This window comes from Equus przewalskii, chromosome X (assembly GCF_037783145.1).
Source record: "Equus przewalskii isolate Varuska chromosome X, EquPr2, whole genome shotgun sequence".
NCBI classification, from domain to species: Eukaryota; Metazoa; Chordata; class Mammalia; order Perissodactyla; family Equidae; genus Equus; species Equus przewalskii.
In genome coordinates, this window is record NC_091863.1 from 28,009,677 (window position 1) to 28,032,077 (window position 22,401).

The following is a 22,401-nucleotide window of genomic DNA, read 5'->3' on the forward strand; positions in this document are numbered from 1 at the left end:
CACCACACACTCCTGGAATAGTGTTTATTGGGGAAAACCCATGGAAATAGGAACAATAACAGGTGTGCATGTCTTCTGTTGCCCATTGAATTCTAGGGCAATGAAGAGATATTTCCGGGTAGGCCTCAGACTCTGGAAGAAGGTCTTTTCACATGAGCTGTAGAGTTTTAAGCATCATTAATCCATGGAAAGCATTAGTCCCTCCCATGGTTAGATCCTGAGCCAGACTATAATAGCAATTTGACAAGGCAGAACCTTGACTCCAGCCCTGCTCTGCAATCTCAGCATTCACGGTAGGTGGGTAGCATTATCTGCCCCTTCTGGTTCAAGCCATGAGATTACAGTCATATAATATGTCAACACAGCAGCGAGATTTGACGTGTTCCCTTCATCAGGGGCTGCAGTCCAAACCTTAGTATGTACCAGGAATGATTTTCTTAGTCACCAGGCCATTATTCAACTCCTCAGAGCTTTACAAGGGTATATGAACTTGACTCTTTCGTTTCTGGGGACCAACATGCAGGAGACTAGTCTGAGGCAAGTTAACCCTTACCTCTCAATAATATATGAACTAAGCTTATTAATTAAGATACATATTTTCAGGTTATATAAAAATATTAAATTTCGGCTATATGCTCTTTATAACAGATGCACCTAAAACCCAAGGTAAATATTGAAATTAAAATAATTAATAAATGTATACCAGGCAAACACTAATGAAATTACAGTTGAGTCAGTTATACTATCAGAAAAATAAACCTAAGCAGGATAGATTTAGTATGCATTAAATACATATAATATATCTATATATAGAAAAGTGTCACTTCTCTAAGGAATATTAAAATGTACTTGGTAAAATACTCTTACAATATGTGAAGCAAAATTGGCCAGAACTACAAGTTGAAATAGACAAATCCAACAACATAAAAGGAGATTTCAATACAGCTCTCTCAATTTCTAACAAGTCAAGCAGACAAAATACTAAGATATAGACAAGTTGAACAACAAAATATGAACACACTTTACTTAGTGGTTATATGCAGATCTCTGCAATAACTAATGGAGAATAACTTAAGTATATGCTATACATTTAGAAAGATGGCCATCTAATCCATAAAGCAAGTCTCAAAAAATGTTAAACAAGCAGTATCATACAGACTACTTTTAAGTAACTCATTCGTCAAAAAAGAAATCATAATAGAGAATTTAAAAAATATTCAGAACTAACCAATAATAAAATGTTATATATCATAAGATGACATGCATTGTAGACCATGAGAATTTTTTAAAATATCAGATATCTAAACACTGAAATAAAATTGTACTAATCTTAAAACAAAATATGGGTGAATTCCTTTACTATCCAGAAAAGGGTAAAAAATGCCCTACAGTAATTCAAAATCTAGAAGCAAAAAGGAAAATTCTTGATAAATTTGATTACATTAAAAATGTGCACGGTATAGATAAAGAAGAAGGAAGGAAAGGATAAGGACAAATGACAAAGTTAGATAAAATATTTGCATGTTATATCACATAAAGAGGACAAATATTGCTATCATATAAAGAACTTCCAAAAGACAAGAAGAAAAAGTCCCAAAACTTTAGAAAAAAAATAGGCAAATGATATGGAAAGCAGTACACAGAAAACGTACCAGCAATGGCCCTTAATCATATGAAGTAATCACATACATAATAAGAGAAATACAAATGGAAACTACACGGAGCTATCATTTCTAACCTTGGCAAAAACAGAACACTTTGACAACATACTCTGTTGCTAAGTCTGTGAGAAAACGACCACTTTCACACATTGCTAGTGGAAATGCGAAAAAATACCACCTCTAAGAATTTGATATTAGCAAATTATTGATTAGCAAAATTACACATGAATTTACCCTTTGACTCAGAAATCCCTCTTCTAGAAATCTATCCCTAGATAAACTCACAGAAATATGAAATGACTTATACACAGGGTTATTTATTTCCCTACGATTTGCAATCCCTAAAATAAAAAACAAATTGAAACTCACTTTATATCAAATTTGTGGCATAATGGCAAGGATATTTATCTCCACGAATTTAAAAATATGATCCTGACTGTATATACCTAAGTGGGACCAAAAATAAAGATCACTTAAATCTTAAGGTGTAGCCAGTGGTCCTGTTATTAACTTTAATGTTGGTATAATTTTAAAACTATTATAAATATACACACATACTCCACTACAAAGTAGATTAAAGCATATAAATAATTATACTAATATCAGTAGGAACCAAGACTTTCAGTATAAAAGACAAGATAAAGATGTAAGTCAAATAAAATTCTTTAATTTCCATTTAAATCGGGGCAATCAGTATTATGAACTTTGAATTTATTTATTTACTTTTTAAGCAGACTTTATTTTCCATCAACTTGATGTTTCCATTTTCTATTTAAGAGCCTGTGGAAGAACAGTTTAAGATCACTCAGTGGTCGTTCCTACCCATTCAGTGGCTGAGCAGTGGGAGCTGTAGACCAGTCTTCAGTGGCCGGCTGGGCACTCCAGTCTTCAGGAGGGAATTAGGAACTGCTGTACAGGCGCAGAAGACACCTGTGCACCTTCACATCAGTCTGCGACCTCTAGTTTAGTAGCAGTAAACTCAGGAGCTAGACAGATTCATGCACCCTGAAATTCCTCCTTGGTCATAGGCTTTTCAGTAGCGACCTGCTCTTCTTTTTCAAACTCTTTAGGACCTCTGTAGAAGTAGACATCAGGCATGACCTCTCATGTGTGCTCATGAGAGATGATGCTACGCACACGCAGAAACTCCCAGCACAGCCTCCACCAGATCAGACCCACTGAGTGGGCTTCTTTGTTGCTGCATGGGGTGGCAATGTCCACATAGCACAGAGGAATATCTGTGTTACACAGAGCAACGGTAGGCAAGTTAACCTAAGACATCTCTGTGAGAGGCTGGTGGTCAGTCCTGGGATCAGTAACCACTGGAAGTTGCAGCTCCCAGGAAGCTGCCCTGGATCTGGTTAGTGAAGATTCCAGGCGTGAAGGGGCCAGCAATAGAAGTGGCCCCAGTGGCAGCTACAACCTTCAGCACAGCCCACTGGCCAGTATTCCTGAAGGATATGACACTGACATCAGCTGGATTTTCAGTGGCAGCAATGGTATGAGCTGCCAGCAGAAACCCCTCCCAGGTTCTCTTCAGATTTATGATGTAGATGCCATCACTTTTCCTTTTGTAGATGTACCGTTCCATTAGGAAGTCAAGGTTGGTGCCACCTTAGTAGGTTTCAGCTGGAAGGAATTTGAAGACATCCTCCTCCTTCATTTGCAGGACATCAAGGGCATTGGACATGGGGAAAGCTTCCCTTTCTGACAAGAACCCAGGACAACGCCATATGGACTCCTCTCTAGGTAGTGTGAAAAGGTAGAATTTGTTTTTCTCTTTCTAAAATAAATAGTATACATGTCTCTTAGCTCTCCACTGAAATGCCCAAGAAACTGTAACAACCCAGTAGAAAAAGCAAATCTACCACCAAGATATAATTTCCAACTATCATTTTCCACTAAAAGGAACTACCAGGGCTCCACGGAGACATATCTGATTCCAAAAAGTGACCAGAAATATCCAACATGAGCCTGGTCATCTTGTTATTTCTGAAATCCCATACCTAGACTCTATCACAAACTACAAAAGGACAGAAGAGGCAACTTGGACTCCCATTAGCCAAAGATGGGACAATTTGAGCTTCAAAAAGAAGAGTGAATACTGAAACGTATCAAATCTATTAAAATTGATAATGACACTGATTATCATAATTATACTAATCCTTCATTGCTCATCTCTTGAGATTTTAGTTAGGTAACCAGCTCATTATTAAGGAAATTCATACATAAGGTAAATAATCAACAGGAATTGCACAGCACTACTTCTGAAATATTCTTGCCAAAATAAAAGACAGAATAAAATAAACTGAATCAATTGGACATCTAGATCCAACTAACAGTTATGTGAAATTTTGACAAATAGAAAAAAAACTTCATGAGAATTTCAAACACACAAATCAGAATAGTATATGAACAATAGAATAAACCAAAGAATATAAGTGAGGTGATAATAAATATAAGATTAGAAATTTATGAAATTCAAAACAAATACACAATGGAGAGAATCAGCAGGACAAAAATTGATTATTTTAGAAAGATAAATAAAACTGCACAGACTCTGGCAAAATTTATCAAGAACAACAGTGCATATAAACAATATGAGGAAGCAAAAAAGGGGAAAAGGACATAAGTAGAGATAAAACCCAGATTACAAAGAGAAAACAATGAAGAATTTTATGAAAGGAAGCTTGAAAACGTAGACAAAATAGTCAGTTTCCTAGGAAATAATGTTATAAAAATTGACTCAAAAACATTGCCTTATAACAAATACGTTGAATCAGTATTTTGAAATGTAAAACCACAACAAACACCAGGCTTAAGTGGTTTTCAGGCAAATTCTACAAAATTGCAAAGAAAAGATAAATCTAATCTTATAAACATATTTCCAGAGAATAGAGGGGAAAAATAAAATAGATTACTCTGCAATTCGTTTAGTAATGAGAATATAACCTCAATAGCAAAACCTGACCCTGGTAGACTGAGAAAGAGAAACTAGACACCAAAGCCCTTGTTAATATAAATGCAAAGATCCCAGACAAAATATTAGCAAATTTAACCCAGCAGTGTATAAAAAACATAATACATCGTGACCAGTTGGGCTTTTTAGAACTTTTCAAGACTGAGTCTCATTTTCATAATGGTACTCTGGCTGCCATGTTGAGAAGAGACTGACATGGGAAAAGAGACAGAATGTGGGAGAGCAGTTAGGAGCAGCATTGTCAGATAAAATTTTTATTGGCTAAATCTGGCAACCCTACTTAAGAAGTTGTTGCAATAATTGAGACGAGATGTGATTTTGGCTTGTCCCAGGATGGTAGCAAGGCAGATGGTGAGCAATGATCAGATTCTGGAAACATTTTGATGTTAAATTCAACAGGCTCTTTTGATGGTTTGGATACGGGTTATTTTCTATCCTTCTGTCTATTATCACTTGCCCCACACTGCTCTAGGCCATTATCTTCCCTTACTGCAGTCCTGAAACAGTGTCCTTAATTGCTCTGTTGCCTCTAGCCCTGTTCCTTTACAGTTCTAAATTCCAGTCTAAGTAATATTTGTAAAAGCGAAAACCTGATTGTTCACTACCTAAGTCCCTTCAGTGACTTACGTTTGTCCTTTGGATAATGTCTGACTCCTAAAAATAGATGACATTTATTCTCTGGCTCCATGACTACCTTGCCATCCACAAGGCCATCACTTCCACTATTCAACCTCCACCTTCTCTTCGGCTAAGTCCTATTCATTCTCTAGTTCATAACCTAAATGTGGCATTCTCAGGAAGACCATCACTAAGACAGGTTTTGTTTCATTGCCATGGGTTCCCCTAAAATTCTAGTTTCTCCCACCATAACATTAATCAAGCTACATTATAATCATTTATTTGATGGGATGTTTTCTCAACCGTTTTGTAACTTTGGGGAGGGGAGAGATGCAAGATCCTGTTTATTATTGTATCTCTAGATCTTGAAGAACATTTGGCACAGAGTACATAATCAATATATATTTTAAATAAATGATTAATAAATTAACTAATTATGTACTTACATTTCATATTAGTACAAGGATTATTGAGACAAATGGTGTGCTTCATAACAGCCCACTAAATGGTGCCACTAATTATTATATTTGCTAAAAATAATTCCATAGAATGAGGTTTTTCTTTAACTTAAAACATAAATTTTTACATACATCACAGAACTTAATTATGACTATACATTTTGACATTTTACTTTGAAAATAATTACCTCAGTCTCTGGTTTACTAGAACTTACTTCATTTCTACAATGTGGAAAAAATGGAACTTTTATTTCTATATATTTTCTTTCACTACCTGTCAATAAGATGACTTAAAAAGATAGATGCATTAGAGAACATTTCCTTCCGTTAGTGTAACCAATTCTGAAAGACAATGAAGTGACTCTTAAATGGAAGTCAATGAAACATAAGAATTATAAAAGGAAAAAAGGCATATTGAAAACTTTGGGGAAGGATGAATAATCGAAGTGTGCATGTTTTTGATAAAATAAAATAACCTTCACATGAAAAAAATAAGGATTTAATAGCATTAAGCTGAAAATATTGTGAACTCATGGCCTTTTTAAAAGTAGTATCCTTTCTAGTTCTAGCTAGAATTTGACCCAGCATTAATCTCATCCTATCTACTGGACTTAACGCACGTGGAAAAATCTGATATGCAACTGCTAATGCCCAGAATTCACTTTCTTCCTTTGTAAAAAAAAAAACTAGTGCTGCTCGGGTAATAGTTGATCCTGTGACCTGGAATATATTATCGCTGCCCAAAAGTGAGGAGCATTTCAAAGGTGGCTTGGGTAGTGCAAGGACAAATGAGCTCGGTTAAAAAGGATTCTCACTGCCTAAGTTTTGACTATATGCATAATAGAGAAAATACTGCTTGTAATCATTTGGAACAAGTTGAGTCTGTGAATAAAAGCATGACTCTTGTTATAATCATAAAAGAAAATTTAATATAAAGTTTAACAACAAGAAAGTAATAATGCAAATAAAAGGTGATGTAATTTTTATTTAACTTAATTTTAATGATAAGGGAGTGTGAAGTATATAATATTCTCTTTTCTGTTAAGTAACCATCTTTTTATGAAGAGTAAATTTGTACTTTTCTCAATGAAAATCCTACAGAAACAAACTGATTATAACTTGTGGTCTCCTACCACATATAGGAAGAAAGAAATTTCAACTGGTTTTTGCAAGATGAAGAATGAACCAAATATCATATTCTTCATTGACCGGGACATGAAATCTCTGAATGACAACACCAAATATAACTAGATGATGATAAAGCTTACTTGTCTCCAGTAATGACAACAGACCAGATCAATATATAATATTCAATTGGCAGCAGACTATAGAGTATTGGACAAGTGAGGGTGAAAGAATAGATTACTTTGGGAAAGCTGACCAGGGTATAAGATACCAAAACTTAAGTGAAAGGCCTAAGTTTGATGTAACTACTTACGCTTTATTATTAAAATAATGGGATGTGGAGTTCCAATTTGAATTGTCTTAAAGGGCACAACTATATCCTGTACCCCATTCAAGAAGTAATTAGTTGATTCAAACCTACAACTTTGACTGGCCTTCTTGACACTTTGATTGTTTCCAACCTAATACCAAGATGACCATAGCTGCAAACTTCCCGAGTCTGCTTGATAAGACAGTTACTCTGTTTCATTAGAATAACTTCGCCAAAGTGGAAACCCTCTGTCAAAAGTGTATAAAAATTTTAAACATTTGAATATAATTTGCCAAAATTTCATTCAGGAAGTTTGTAATACTATACACCATGAACGTAGTATGAGAGTGATTTTCCCACAGTATGTTTATGATGGAGACAGCTAGTTGCCTCCCCAATGCCTATTCTCTCCTTCTTTACTAACAGAAAGCACATTTCATTCCAGATGGCAATGGGCCCAGACCAAAACTACATTTCCCAGTGCTTTTGTGCTTACAAGTAAATAACAAGATGGGGCATAAATCAGGTAAGTCTTCTGGTTATTCTCCATCCTTTCTCCTTTCTCTGCATGGAACAAGGACAAGAGCTTAGGGCTACAGCAGGAATCTTGGAACCAGAGGAGAAGTTGAGAATCAAAATCGTTTGCTAAGGATGGTGGTAACCCTGGAGCTACCAAACCAGCCCTGGATTGTGTACACATGTGACTTATTTTAGGTGAGAAAGGAATAAACCTCTATCTTATTAAGGCCATTTACTAAATATCTTCTCATTAGGGATCCTTTTTTATTTATTTTGTAATTTTTATTTTGTTTTGGTGAGGAAGATCAGCCCTGAGCAAACATCTGTTACCAATTCTCTTCTTTTTGCTTGAGGGAGATTGTCACTGAGCTAACATCTGTGCCAATATTCCTCTATTTTGTATGTGGGATGCCACCACAGCATGGCTTGACAAGCGATGTGTAGGTCCATGCCCAGGATCTGGACCCACAAGCCCTGGGCCACCAAAGCAGAGCATGCTACTACACCAGGCTGGCCCCAGGAATCCTTCTTTAAACTTATGTTTACAAAAATGTTTATTCTTAGTTTAGTTTTAACTTCTTTCCAGGCTTAATACCAGTTCCTCTTTACCAGGCTTGTATATTTGTGAGCTCTTTCCTCTGTCCTATCCAATTCCAAAGTTTTCAATAAATCCCACATGTGAGGATTCACAGACTTGTATCTCTGTCTGAGAACTCTCCTCAGAAATTCATACCCAAATGCTTTCTTGAAATTTGAGATTTTAATTGAAATGTCTCAAAGGATATTCACACTTAAAAATTTCCCCACTGTACATGTAACCTTCTCCTCAATATTGAACCCACCTCTTCTAACATGTTTTATCTTAGTGAAAAGCATTAATGTCCAATAAATTGCACACATCAAAAGTCTAGTTTTTAGGCCAGTACTTCTTTAAGATGTCCACATTTCCCATCTCCATCACCACCACTCTTATTCATCATCTCTCGAGGTGTACAAATAAAATAATGCCATAGCCCTATATCCAAATTGTTCAAATTGTTCCCTTTTAATCTATTCCTCAATACTTCAACTGGTATGAACTTTTAAAAATTTGAATCTGAACACGTCTCTCATACCCACACATGCACACACACACACACACCCACCCCCTACCTTAAATCAATTGTTTCCCATGATTTTCAGATAAAGACCAAAAATGTTAATATGGCCTATAAGGCCATGTGTGCTCTGGCTCCTACCACTTCCCACGTGTTATGTGACACTGTGATCCTCTTTTCTTCCCCTCTAGTCACAGTGGCTTCTTTCAGTTCCCTGACTATGTCGTGGTTACTCCTTTTCCAGGATCTTTGAATATACTTTCCCCTTCATCCCAGTGACTCTAATTACTCTTACTCATTCTTTAGTTCTCAACTCAATGACAACTTTCTCAGCGATCCTTTTATTCCCTTTAGTCCTATCTCCTAGTTACACATTCTCTAGCACTGCATAAATATAAGTATCACTTTGTAGTACTATGTGAAATTTGGCCCATCTTTTTATCCTGAGTGCCTAGCATAGTGTCCGACTGTAATAATGATATCACAGATAGCTATCATTAAATATTTCATGAACAAATTAATAAATAATCCATATTTATGCTGGCTAGAATATATCTTCAAGTGTTTGTTATGAGAGAACATGGGTGGTTCACTTCCTTCACCCTGCACACATGATTCACAAACCACCTGGCATACAAACTTTTACTTCCTTCCTCTCTCAAAATATTGTGGATTTTACTCCACGTTCTTCTACACTTATAATTCCAGAGGTTTCAAAGGTCATTTTTTATTCCTTAGAGTGAGTCATTTTTTACCTCCTTGATCGTAGAATTATTAATGTTTTCTTGGAATGTTTTACACATTCACTAGGATAAGATGAGGTATTTTTCTTAGTAAATACTTTCTTATAAGTCAAACCTTTCTTCAGTTATATAACATTTCTTAAATTATATCTTATACTGATTTTCTTTCATATTCTTTGGTTTTGATCTTACCCTTAGGAGCATAAATTTTCTCATTCTATCTTCCCATGTCTTATCTCATGGTTTGTAATTGCCTTCTTTTTTTCTGTTATTCTGTATTCAGGGAAGGCGTCCTCGGTTTGTCCTCTACATGACGGATTCAGTTTCTACAACACCATCACTTTGCTTTACTGTTTCTAAGACTGGATTTCAGTCTGCAATTTTAAATCCTTTGACATGTTTCCTTGTCTTGGTGTTCTCTCTGTTCATTTCTTCCTGACTTTAAAATCAACACAGTTTTCATCATGGTTTCTTGGGTTTTCACCATAGCTTTCAGCACTGTTACATAATAGAGTATCAGCTTCCTGAAACTAATTTCAGTTCACGTGATACATCTTTTTGCAAACGATTGGGCCTCATTTTCTTTTGTTGTTGTTGTTTGTTTTGCATGGATGTTGTGACATCCATGAAATAGAAGATATAAACGTTTGTCTGGTGTTATGTTAGTATCAGGTCTAAATCAGTGAATTCTCTTTTCTCATAATAGCCATGGGATTCTGTGATCATTATTAGAATTCTTTTCTTAATTTGCAAAACAAAGAAAACTGATTAGCCCATCCCATAACTGGTGCAAAATAGTTGTTGTTTTTGCTGTTTTGTAATTCGACTTGTTTTATGTAAATTTTCTGGTGTAAGGAAGGATATTTTGGCCTCACTGCCTGGTTATATACCCATAAGGAAGAGATCTGTTTTTGGATACTCTTAGAAATTCTTTTTTTCTTTCATTAGCAGAGATGGTAGATAAAGAACTACATTCTCCAAAGGACTCCATTCCCACAGTTCTCTCAACTCAGAATGGGATTGACTGGAGGAGAGGCAGGGATGCGGCAGACTGGGGAGGACAGATAACAGAGTCCTCTCTTTTTTCAGGGGGAAAGTGAAGCAACTTAACAGATAGATAAATGGAAGTTTCTATGGTCCCTTTTTCCTTTCATATCTCTGCTGTCCACACCACATTCTGCCTCATGATCTCACTTACACTTTAGTAAAAAAGAAATACTTCTTTGAGTTTTATAGATTGAAGATTCCTGGTTTCCAATGATGTTAAAAGTTTGCAACTTTTTGAAAGATTTAATGTGTATTCCAGTGGTTGGATAATAAATTAGTAGTCATTATCTGCCGTCATAACTTGACAACCCCTAAATAATATCTGCAATGTTCTTAAAGAGAAATCTATTACAAGTACCAAAGAGTAACTGACAAAGACATTTTTGGTGCACAAATAAATGAAATGTTTAGACTTCCTATCAGTATTTGAGTAGTACTTTTTGTACTTTGAATTGTATTTTACTTTCTGTACTTTGAGTTGAATTTTAAACTCCAATAGTATGTTTATGTGATATTTACAGTCCAAAATATCAATTAGATGCTAACATGTATTATAGATGACAAAATATATATTCATAGACAATGTCAGATGTTTTGTTTCATTTGATCAATTGTACACTAATTTACTTAAAATTTTTGGGAAAATAAGTACGTTTGATCAATCTGTATGGTTGATGGTGAAGTAATACTACCTAATAACTTATTTTTGCACTGGCAATTTTTTTTTTGAAGTCACTACACAGAAGACAAAGCATTCTAGAAGTTAGAATTCAATTTTTTCATGTATTGAATTATTCCTCTACACTAACACCTTTGATTATCTTTCTGTCAATAGGAGAAAATGTTGCACTTCTTTTACCAATGTAGTCACAGTACATATCATAAAAGAAAACTCTCATTGCTACAGATTAACTTAGATATATGTAACAATTTGTGGGAATTATTTAATTATTCAAAGTTCATAGTTGTTCACTGATTCAAGGAAGAAAAAGTATTTCTCTTTCAAACTTATTTGTTTTCTGAAGGGTTTTGGTGGAAGAGGTATATGAATAATATTTTAACATCCATTTAGAGTTGGTTGTTTTTTCGATTATTTTACTGAAATCATAAAGGTTCATAACATTGTATACTTTCTGGTGTACATTATTATTTACCAATTCCTGTATAGACTGCATCATGCTCACCACCAGAAATCTAATTTTTATCCAGGGCCACACATATGTGTCCCTTTTTCCCTTTCGTCCACCTCCCAACCCCCTTCCCCTCTGGTAACCACTTATCTGTTCTCTTTGTCCATGTGTTTATCTTCCACAAATGAATGAAATCATATGATATTTGTCTTTCTCTGTCTGCCTTACTTCCCTTAACATCAGACCCTCAAGGTCCAATCATGTTATTGCAAATGGGGCAAATTTGTCGTTTTATGGCTGAGTAGTATTCCATTGTGTATATATATATATATATACCACATCTTCTTTATCCATTCATCCGTAGCAGGGCACTTAGGTTGCTTCCACATCTTGCCTATTGTGACTAATGCTTCAGTGAACATAGGGGTGCATAAATCTCTTTGGACTTTTGATTTCATGTTCTTTGGATAAATACTCAGTAGTGGGATAGCTGGATCATATGGTATTTCTATTTTTAATTTTTTTGGAAATCTCCATACTGTTTTCCATAGTGGCTGTACCAGTTTGCATTCCCACCAGCAGTGTATGAGGGCTCCCTTTTCTCCACATCCTCTCCAACATCTGTTACTTTTTGTCTTGGTAATTATAGCCATTTTGACAGGTGTCAGTTGATATCTCATTGTAGGTTTGATTTGCATTTCCCTAATCGTTAGCGATGTTGAACATCTTTTCATGTGTCTATTGGCCATCTATAAATCTTCTTTGGAGAAATGTGTGTTCATATCCTCTGCCCATATTTGATTAGGTTGTTTGTTTATTTGTTGTTGAGTTGCATGAGTTCTTTATATATTTTGGAAATTAACCCCTTGTCGGATATATGATTTTCAAATATTTTCTCCCAGTTGATGGGTTGTCTTTTCATTTTGTTCATGGTTTCCATTGCCTTACAGGAGCTTTTGAATCTGATGTATTCCCATTTATTTTTACTTTTGCTTCCCTTGCCTGAGTAGACATCATATTCAAAAAGATTCTGCTAAGACCAATGTCAAAGAGTATACTGTCTATATTTTCTTCTGGTTTTATGGGTTCAGATCTTCATTCAAGTCTTTAATCCATTTTGAGTTAATTTTTGTATATGGTGCAAGATAATGGTCTACTTTCATTCTTTTGCATGTGGCTGTCCAGTTTTCCCAACACCATTTATCGAAGAGACTTTCCTTTCTCCATTGTATGTTCTTGGCTCCCTTGTCGAAGATTAACTAGCCATAGATGTTTGGTTTTATTTCTAGGCTTTTGATTCTGTTCCATTGATCTGTATGTCTGTTTTTGTACCAGTACCCTGCTGTTTTGATTACTATAGCTTTGCAGTATATTTTGAAGGTGGAGATTGTGATCCCTCCAGCTTTGTTTTTTTTTGTCAGGATTGCTTTGGCTATTTGGGGTCTTTTGTTGTTCTATATAAATTTTAGGATTCTTTGTTGTTTTTCCTTGAAGAATGTCATTGGGATTCTGATTGGGATTGAATTGAATCTGTAGATTGCTTTAGGTAGTAAGGACATTTTAACTATGTTTATTCTTCCAATCCATGTGCATGGAATATCTTTCCATTTCTTTATATCTTCTTTGATTTCTTTCAATAATGTCTTATAGTTTTTAGTGTATAGGCCTTTCACCTCTTTGGTTAAATTTATTCCTAGATATTTATTCTTTTAGTTGCAATTGTAAATGCGACTGTATTCTTGATTTTTCTTTCTGCCAGTTTGTTATTAGTGTATAGAAATGCAGCTTATTTTTGTAAGTTAATTTTTTTTTATTGGCCCCTGAGCTAACTAACTGCTGCCAATCTTTTTTTTTTTCTGCTTTATCGTCCCAACCCCCCTGTACATGGTTGTATATCCTAGTTGCAGGTCCTTCTAGTTGTGGGATGTGGGATGTGTGACGCCGCCTCAACGTGGCCTGACGAGTGGTGCCATGTCCACGCCCAGGATCCGAACCCTGAGCCGCCACAGCGGAGCGCGCGAACTTAACCACTCGGCCACGGAGCCAGCCCCTGAAAGTTAATTTTATACCCTGCAACTTTGCTTTAGTGTTGATTATTTCTAATAGTTTTCTGACGGATTCTTTAAGGATTTCTATATGTAGAAATGTGTCATCTGCAAACAGTGAGAGTTTCATTTCTCCCTTTCCAATTTGGATTCCTTTGATTTCTTTTCCTTGCCTGATTGCTCTGGCCAAAACCTCCAGTACTATGTTGAACAGGAGTAGCAAGAGTGGGCACACTTGTCTTGTTCCTTTTCTCAGGTGAATGGCTTTTAGTTTTTCCCTATTAAATATGATGTTGGCTGTGGGTTTGTCATTTATGGCCTTTATTATGTTGAGGTACTTTCCTTCCATATCCATCTTTTTGTGTGTGTGTGAGGAAGATTGGCCCCAAGCTAACATTTATTACCAATCTTCCTCTTTTTGCTTGAGGAAGATTGTCACTGAGCTAACATCTGTACCAATATTCCTCTATTTTATGTGGGATGCTGTGACAACATGTCTTGATGAGTGGTGCTAGGTCCACACCCAGAATCCAAACCTGCGAACCCCAGGCTGCTGAAGCAGAGCATGTAAGCTTGACCACTACTCCACTGGGCTGGCCCCTTGTATACTCATCTTATTGCGAGTTTTTATCATAAATGGATCATGCATCTTGTCAAATGCTTTCTCTGCATCTATTGAGATGATCATGTTAGTTTAGCACTTCATTTTGTTAATGTGGTATATCACATTGATTGATTTGTGAATATTGAACCATCCCTATGTCTCTGGTATAAATCCCACTTGATCATGGTGTATGATCCTTTTAATCTATTGCTGTATTTGGTTTGCCAATATTTTGTTGAAGATTTTTGCAACATTTTGTTGAAGATTTTTGCATCTATGTTCATCAGCAATATTGACCTGTAATTTTCCTTCTTTGTGCTGTCTTTGCCTGGTTTTGGTATCAGGGTAATGTTGGCCTCACAGAAAGAGTTAAGAAGTGTTCCATCTTCTTCAATTTTTTGGAATAGTTTGAGAAGGATAGATATTAAATCTTCTTTGAATGCTTGGTAGAAGTCTCCAGAGAAGCCATCTGGTCCTGGACATGTGTTTTTTGGGAGGTTTTTGATTACTCTTTCAATGCCTTTATTTGTGATTGGTCTATTCAGATTCTCCATTTCTTCTTGATTCAGTTTTGGGAGGTTATATGAGTGTAAGAACTTATCCATTTCTTCTAGGTTATCCAATTTGTGGGCATATAGTTTTTCATAGTAGTCTCTTACAATCCTTTGTATTTCTGCAGTATCCATTGTAATTTCTCCTCTTTCATTTCTGTTTTTATTTATTTGAGCCTTCTCTTTTTTTTCTTAGTGAGTTTGGCTAAGGGTTTGTCAATTTTGTTTATCTTTTCAAAGAATCAGTCCTTAGTTTCACTGATCCTTTCTACTATTTTTTTGTCTCTATTTCATTTATTTGTGCTCTAATTTTTATTATTCCCCTCCTTCTGCTGACCTTGAGCTTTGTTTGTTCTTATTTTTCTAGTTCTCTTAGGCAAAGTTTAAAATTACTTATTTGAGATTTTTCTTGTTTGTTGAGGCGGGTCTGTATTGCTATGAATTTCCCTCTTATAACCACTTTTGCACCATCCCTCAAGAGTTGGTATGTTGTATTTTCATTTTGATTTGTCTCTAGGTTTTTTTAAATTTCTCCTTTGATTTCTTCATTGATCCAATGATTGTTCAGTAGCATGTTGTTTAGTCTCCACATATTTGTGACTTTCCCCACTTTTTTCTCATAGTTGATTTCTAGTTTCATAGCATTGTGGCCATAAAAGATGGTTAAGATGATTTCAATCATCTTAAATTTATTGAGGCTTGCCTTATTTCCCAACATATAGTCTATCTTTGAGAATATTCCATGTGCACTTGAGAAGAATATGTGTTCTGCTGTTTTTGGATAGAATGCTCTATACATAGCTATTAAGTCCATCTGATTAAGTGTTTCATTTAAGTGCACTATTTCCTTGTTGACTTTCTGTCTAGATGATCTATCCATTGATGTAAGTGGGGTGTTGAGGTCCCCTACTATTATCGTGTTGCTGCTAATTTCTCCCTTTAGGTCTGTTAATAGTTTCTTTATATACTTTGGTGCTTCTGTGTTATGTGCATATATATTTATAAGGGTTGTGTCTTCTTGGTGGAAAGTTCTTTTTATCATTATATACTGCCCCTCTTTGTCTCCCATTGTCTCTTTTTTAATCTTGATGTCTTCTTTGTCTGATAGAACTATGGCAACACCTGCTTTCTTTCGTTTGTCATTTGCTTGGAGTATCATCTTCCATCCCTTCACTCAGGGCCTATGTTTGTCTTTAGAGCTGAGGTAGGTTTCAAGGAGGCAGAATATGTTGGGTCTTGTTTTCTAATCCATCCAGCTACTCTGTGTTTTTTGATTGGAGAATTCAATCCATTTATATTTAGAGCAATTGTTGATATATGAGAACTTAATACTGACATTTTATTTCTTGTTCTCCAGTTGTTCTATATTTCCATTGTTTCTTGTCCTTTGTATTTTTGTCAGCCAACTTATTTTGGTGGTTTTCTGTGGAGGTTTTCTCTTTTTTTTTTAATTGTGGATGTGCTCTGATTTTTTATTTTGTGGTTACCATGAGGTTTGTGTAAAAGATCTCATAGATGAGATAGTCCATTTTCTGATAGCCTCTTATCTCCATTAGCCCAAGCGTGTTTCATCCCATTCCTCTTCCCCTTCTGAGTTATTGTTGTCACAAATTATTCTGTTTTGTGTTATGAGTTTGTGACTAAGTTGACGTGTTTATAATTACTTCTGATGCTTTCCTTCTCTTTATCTTTTAAGTTATAATTAAGTATCTGCTACCCTCTTCTGAAAGACAGCTGCAGTTTTCTAATTTTGTCTGTCTATTTATCTCCTTGCTTAAAGCTTTGTAGAACTTTGCCTTTTCTTTTTTCAGGAATGAGGGTGTCCTTAATTATTTCTTGTGGGGGGGGGGGTCTAGCAGCAATGAACTTCCTCGGCTTTTGTTTATCTGGGAAAGCTTTTATTTCTCCATTGTTTCTGAAGAATAGTTTCATTGGATAGAGTATTCTTGGCTGAAAGTTTTTGTCTTCCAGTATTTTGAATATATCTTTCCATTCTCTCCTAGCCGGTAAGCTTTCCACCCACAAATCCACTGAAAGCCTGATAGGGGTTCCTTTGCCTTGCTGCCATTAATATTTTTTCTTTGTCATTGATTTTTACCAATTTTACTATTATATGCCTTGGAGAATGTCTTTTTGCATTGATGTAGTTAGGAGTTCTATTGGCTTTATGAATTTGTAAGCCCAGGTCCTTCCCCAGGTTTGAGAAGTTTTCAGTTATTATTTCTTTAAACAAGCTCTCTGCTCCTTTCTCCTTCTGGAATGCCTATAATCCTTATGTTGCTTTTCCTAATTGAGTCAGATATTTCTCAAAGAATTCCTTCATTTTTAAAAAACCTTAGTTCTCTCTCCTCCTCCACCTGAAGCATTTTTATATTTCTATCCTCCAACTCACTGATTATTTCCTCCCTAATGTCAGCTCTGTTTTTTATGGATTCTACATTATTTTTGTCTCATTAATTGCATTCTTCATATCCAGAATTTCTGCTTCATTTCTTTTTATAATTTCAATCTCTTTGGTGAAGTAGTCCTTATTCTCATTAACTTTATTCCTGAGATCATTGAACTGTCTTTTGAGTTTCCTTGTAACTGGTTAAGTTTCTTTGTGACAGCTCTTTTGAATTCTCTGCCATTTAGATTGTAAATCTGTGACTTCAGGGTTGGTTTCTTTAGATTTGTCATTCTCCTGCTCTGAATTGTTCCTGTAGTTTCTCATGGTGTTTGATGAACTAATCTTTTGCTGGCATATTTGTGGTAGTACTAGGTCATAGATTCTATCTGCAACCACTGGAGGGGAGCAGGAGCTGTTTCTCATCCTACCCAATCTGCTGGAACTTGTGCGGGTATGGTGGATAGTCCCACTAGCCATGAAAGCATTCACTTGAGGGTTCAGGGCTTCCTCCATGCCGAGGTGCATTCCCACTTGTTGGGCCACAGTGGTACTACGGGCATTCGCGCCAGCTGGGAAAGCTTTCATGTGTGCATATATTTGCTGCTGCCTCTTCTTATGGTCATGCTGGCTACTGTTTTTGGTGGGCAGGGATTCTTCATAGGGTCCAAGCCTCTGCCCCTTCTTGGGACTTAATTGCAGGATGGTCTCTCCCACCAACTAGGAAAACATTCACTCACTGGCCCTAGGCTGCCATTGCCCCTTCCCACAGTTGCGCTGAGGTGTGCTCCCACTTTTGGGGCAGCAGCAGTTCTATGGACCCTCACGCTGGCAGGGAATGCATTTGGGCATATGCACAGGGCTGCTGGGAAGGGAGGGTTGTGCTCACCTATCTCCACCACTTCCTGGGTGGCGAGTCCTTCCACCTTCAGATGTATATCAGTGTAGTCTCTCAGATGTCCTGTTGTGCTGTGTGGGTAACCTCCATTGGTCGGTGAATGTCCATTTAGTTGTAGTTCAAAGGAGGAGAGATAAAAGGAGCAGCTCTTTTCACCATGTTCCTGACGTCGCTGATTTTTCGGTTTTTAAAAATGGATTTTTCATGGGTTAGACACAGATTTTATTTATTTATAATATATACTTTATCTGATTAACAACAGAATTTGAGAGAACCTGTAAAAATACACAAGAAAAGTACCAAAATTAAAAGAAAAACTTTACAAGTTGTTAAATTTGTGAGAAAATAACACACTATAATAATGACCTGGGGTTTCAGTTTATGTCATTTATTAAACATTAAATGTCACTAAAACAACCTAAAAACAAAAAGATCATATGAATCTCATTATGTAATAAAAGGAAGCTTCAAATGAGAGATGATTTGACCTATTTAAAAATATCTTATACTATCAACATTAAATGGTTTTAGATAAGGCCCATTCATTTATTCATTCATTTACTTATTCGACTCATTTAACTTATATATATTGAATACTTTTATACGTACCAGACACATGTATTAACTGTCAGGTTATAGCGGAAAAAAAATACAGACAAAAATCTCTGACCTCATGAAGTTTAGTAAGGAAAAGAGAAAATTTACAAAAAAGTATTATGTGTTGATAATTGCTGAGAAGAAAAGTATAAGGACTGCATGTTGGGGTAGGGGGAGTGTGAGCATTTAAATTGAGATAGCCAAGGACCTTATTCTCACCCAGATGAGGTAACACAATACTTTCTCACCTCCAAGTAATTTTTCCTGCAGAGTCAGCATTTTTCTTACAAACAGTTTTGTATTAGTTCACCTGTCTTAGCAAATGGTTGATGAAGACCCCAGAGTTTCATATCATAGAATACAGCATACATACCTAACACAGGAAATTTATATGTACAAGTATATTTAGTGATCCACCCTGGCCAGAGGCAAATTTTAGTATTGTTCCTGTGGGGAAAAAAATTCTGATTTTGTGCAACACCATTTCCCGGTGGCCTGCCAGGTTTGAGTCTGCAGCTAAATGCTCATCGAAATAACTAAACAAATTCTTATATTGGCTTCATTGGTACTAACAATATGGCCTTTGGAAAATATCTACCAAAAACAATTTTGGTTTTGGCAGATTTACTATTATTCTGTCATTTCTGAAAGTAATTGGAAAATAGGATCAGTTATTTCTAGAAACAATTTCTGGTTCATGAAATTAAGACCATTTAGTCTGTGTTCAGAATGTCTGTTGCTCTCTTTGCCATCACAAAAGGATACACATCTAATTAATCCAAAGTCTGCATCATAAAATTTAAATACAAATTAAGGTAAAGGGAGACTAAAATCTAGCCTTATTTTCTATTGTATGATATTGAAACCTTATGTGATTACCCATATGAATTCTTATATTTATATTAAAATGCAAGCTTTTATAAACATGAATACATGAGTATTACTTTTAAAAAGTTAAAAATAACATGAAAATATAAAATGAGTACATCTCAAAAATTTTATTCAAGTCTCTAATTAATGAGGAAATGAGGAAACCACTAAGATGGTAAAACTCGATCCAAGGGCATTTGATGAACAGGGGTTTATACAGTCTGTGAAGAAAGCCATCTAAAAATTTTTAGAGTAGGACTGCTTGGTTTGATACAAAATTCATTATTGCCCTATGGGGCAATTAAACCATAACCATCAGGATTATCTTTTCTATCAGATAGAAATTTACATGTTAGTAAGTAACTTCATAGTGTCTGGGTTCTAACCAAAAATAAATAGCAGAGTCAAACACGATTACATTATATAATCCTTGGGTGAGCTTATTAAACAACATTTCAGAATAACATTGAAAAGACAAGCCATTCACCTTTCCTGCCTTTTTTCCCGTTTTCATAATTTTCTTAGCAGTCCCCATCTTAGTTCAAGCTGTTATAACAAATACAGTAGTCTGGGTGGCTTAAACAACAATTTCTTTCTCACAGTTCTGGAGGTCGGAAAGTCCAAGATCAGGGTGCCAGCATAGTCAGGTTCTGGGGAGAGCCCCCTTCCTGGTTTGCACACGGCTGTCACCTTCCTGTGTCTTCACATGGCAAAGAGAGAGATGATCTCTCTCATGTCTCGTCTTATAAAGACACTAATCCCATTCACGAGGGCTCCACTTTCATGACCTAATTATCTCCTGAAGGTCCCATCTCCAAATACTATCATATTGAGCATTAGAGTCTCAACATATGAATTTTGGGAAGACACAAACCTTTAGTCCATAACATTCCCTCTTTTGGTCATAAATTATCTCCAGATAGTGATCCAAAAAAAGCTGATCTCATTATAGTTTAGACTGATCATTTTCACAGATGCAATACGAGGTATTAAATAACCATATAAGCTTCCTTGATCAGGTAGTATTTAACAGATACTGAAGCAAAACTTTTAGCTTTTGTTTGTAAATTTTCTTAAAGAATCTAGGATTGGACCATTTAAAAGAGTCTGTGAAGTCTAAGCCAGGAAGTCAAGGCCAAGGAAATCTCTCCCCCAGATATCACTGTAGTACCCATAGAATTAGTAAATTCCTCTTTCCTCAAGGTCCTCAAAATACGCTAAGGTTCCTGGACTGCCAGCAAGTGACTTTATCACTTGTCAGTCTGGAGCCCTATAAGTCAGGCACGAGGCCTGTTTCCTGTGAGAGTTTTGTAGGCATTGGTGCTCTTGTTTTTTAATGGTGCGCTTGCTGTAACTGATTAAAAGAGACTCATTTCCATATATAACACTGCAGTATGTTTTTAGTTGCGCAATGAATTTTTCCAATTTGAGGTAAAATGGAGACAGATTCTTGTTGAAATAATGAAAATAACTGCGACCACAAAAATAAGGAAACTCATTAAAAATATTTGGTTTGGAATTATGAGACTTCAGTGAGAATTAGATTCCATTTAAAAATGTTTTTATTCCATTTATATGGCATAATATTCTAAATTAAGGGCAAGAGATCTGACAGGAAGAAAAAGTGGTTCCTTGTGTATTCATCAGTAAATAGAGCATTAAAATAACATCAACAATATTCCAAACAAATAACTGCTGTTAAAATGTTCTCATCAGTTTATTCAGTCCTATGTAATTAATTCTTGCTCCCCTGGACCTTGGATCAGCAGTCTGCTTTCATGAAGTCATCTTCTTGTGAAATAAAAAGAATCCTAGAAAGCCTGATTCAGTCCTCTGATACAGTTGGAAAGATTTCTAAGCGATACTAGCTTGACAGTCTTTAGTCAAGAGTCTATTCTTTGATGTATCAACAGTTAAGGTACCAGGTCGAGTCCTTTCCTTGAGACATGGAGACCGACCTTCTTTGCTGAAGACATGAGTTCTAACCTTTGAGTCTTCAAGTAAGAATGAGAGGAAAGCAAAGTTCACCTGTAAATGAGAGTAAATGGCTGTTGTTAATCTATTATAGGAATCAATAATATCAAAATGGAAGAGAGCCATTGGAGTGTACAACATATAACTATTTCATAAGATTTTAATCCATTTTCCATTGAGGATAAGAACTGAATATTATGAAGCAAGCACACTGACCCAAGGCCTTGCTGTGAAGTGTAAAATCCCTTAAATTTTTATCTTAATAGCATTTTACATGTGCAAAATTAACCTAGGAAGGATGAGCTTCTCTTATTTTTTATTGCTCTTCTCACTCATCTCTTACAATGGTACTGAGCTAATTAACAAATATGGAGCAGACCAAATAAACCGAAATATGTATAATATCTTTTTTTTTTCTTAATAAGGAGAAAGAAGAAATATTTGTGATTTTCTAGGACCCACTGGGAAATCTCAAAGATAATTTCAGGTGTAAAGATAGCCTTTTCTTTTTTTTAAATTCAGAGGCTGATCTTGGGAACACAAAATCAAAGCAGTTATCAAAGGAGATTTAGGTACTTGACTAAGGTAGGACGATGGGCACCTGAGAAACAATATTTGCTTATCTATTCAATCAAAGTGGTAATATAATATTTTTAAATAAACGAAGAAGGTTACATGGTTGTAAGAATTTTGGGTCTTTCAAAAATAAGGACCCTTTGTTCTTTTATTTTTTAATAATCTATCGCAGAGGTTAGCAAACCGCAACTCATAGGCCTAGTCATGAGTAC

At 35.7% G+C, this 22,401-nt stretch overlaps 1 pseudogene; it reads right to left on the bottom strand.

Annotated features, from left to right (window-relative positions):
* Positions 1-2,462: 2,462 nt before the first annotated feature.
* Positions 2,463-3,351, bottom strand: LOC103543016 (small ribosomal subunit protein uS2-like; annotated as a pseudogene).
* Between the last annotated feature and the right edge of the window lie 19,050 nt (positions 3,352-22,401).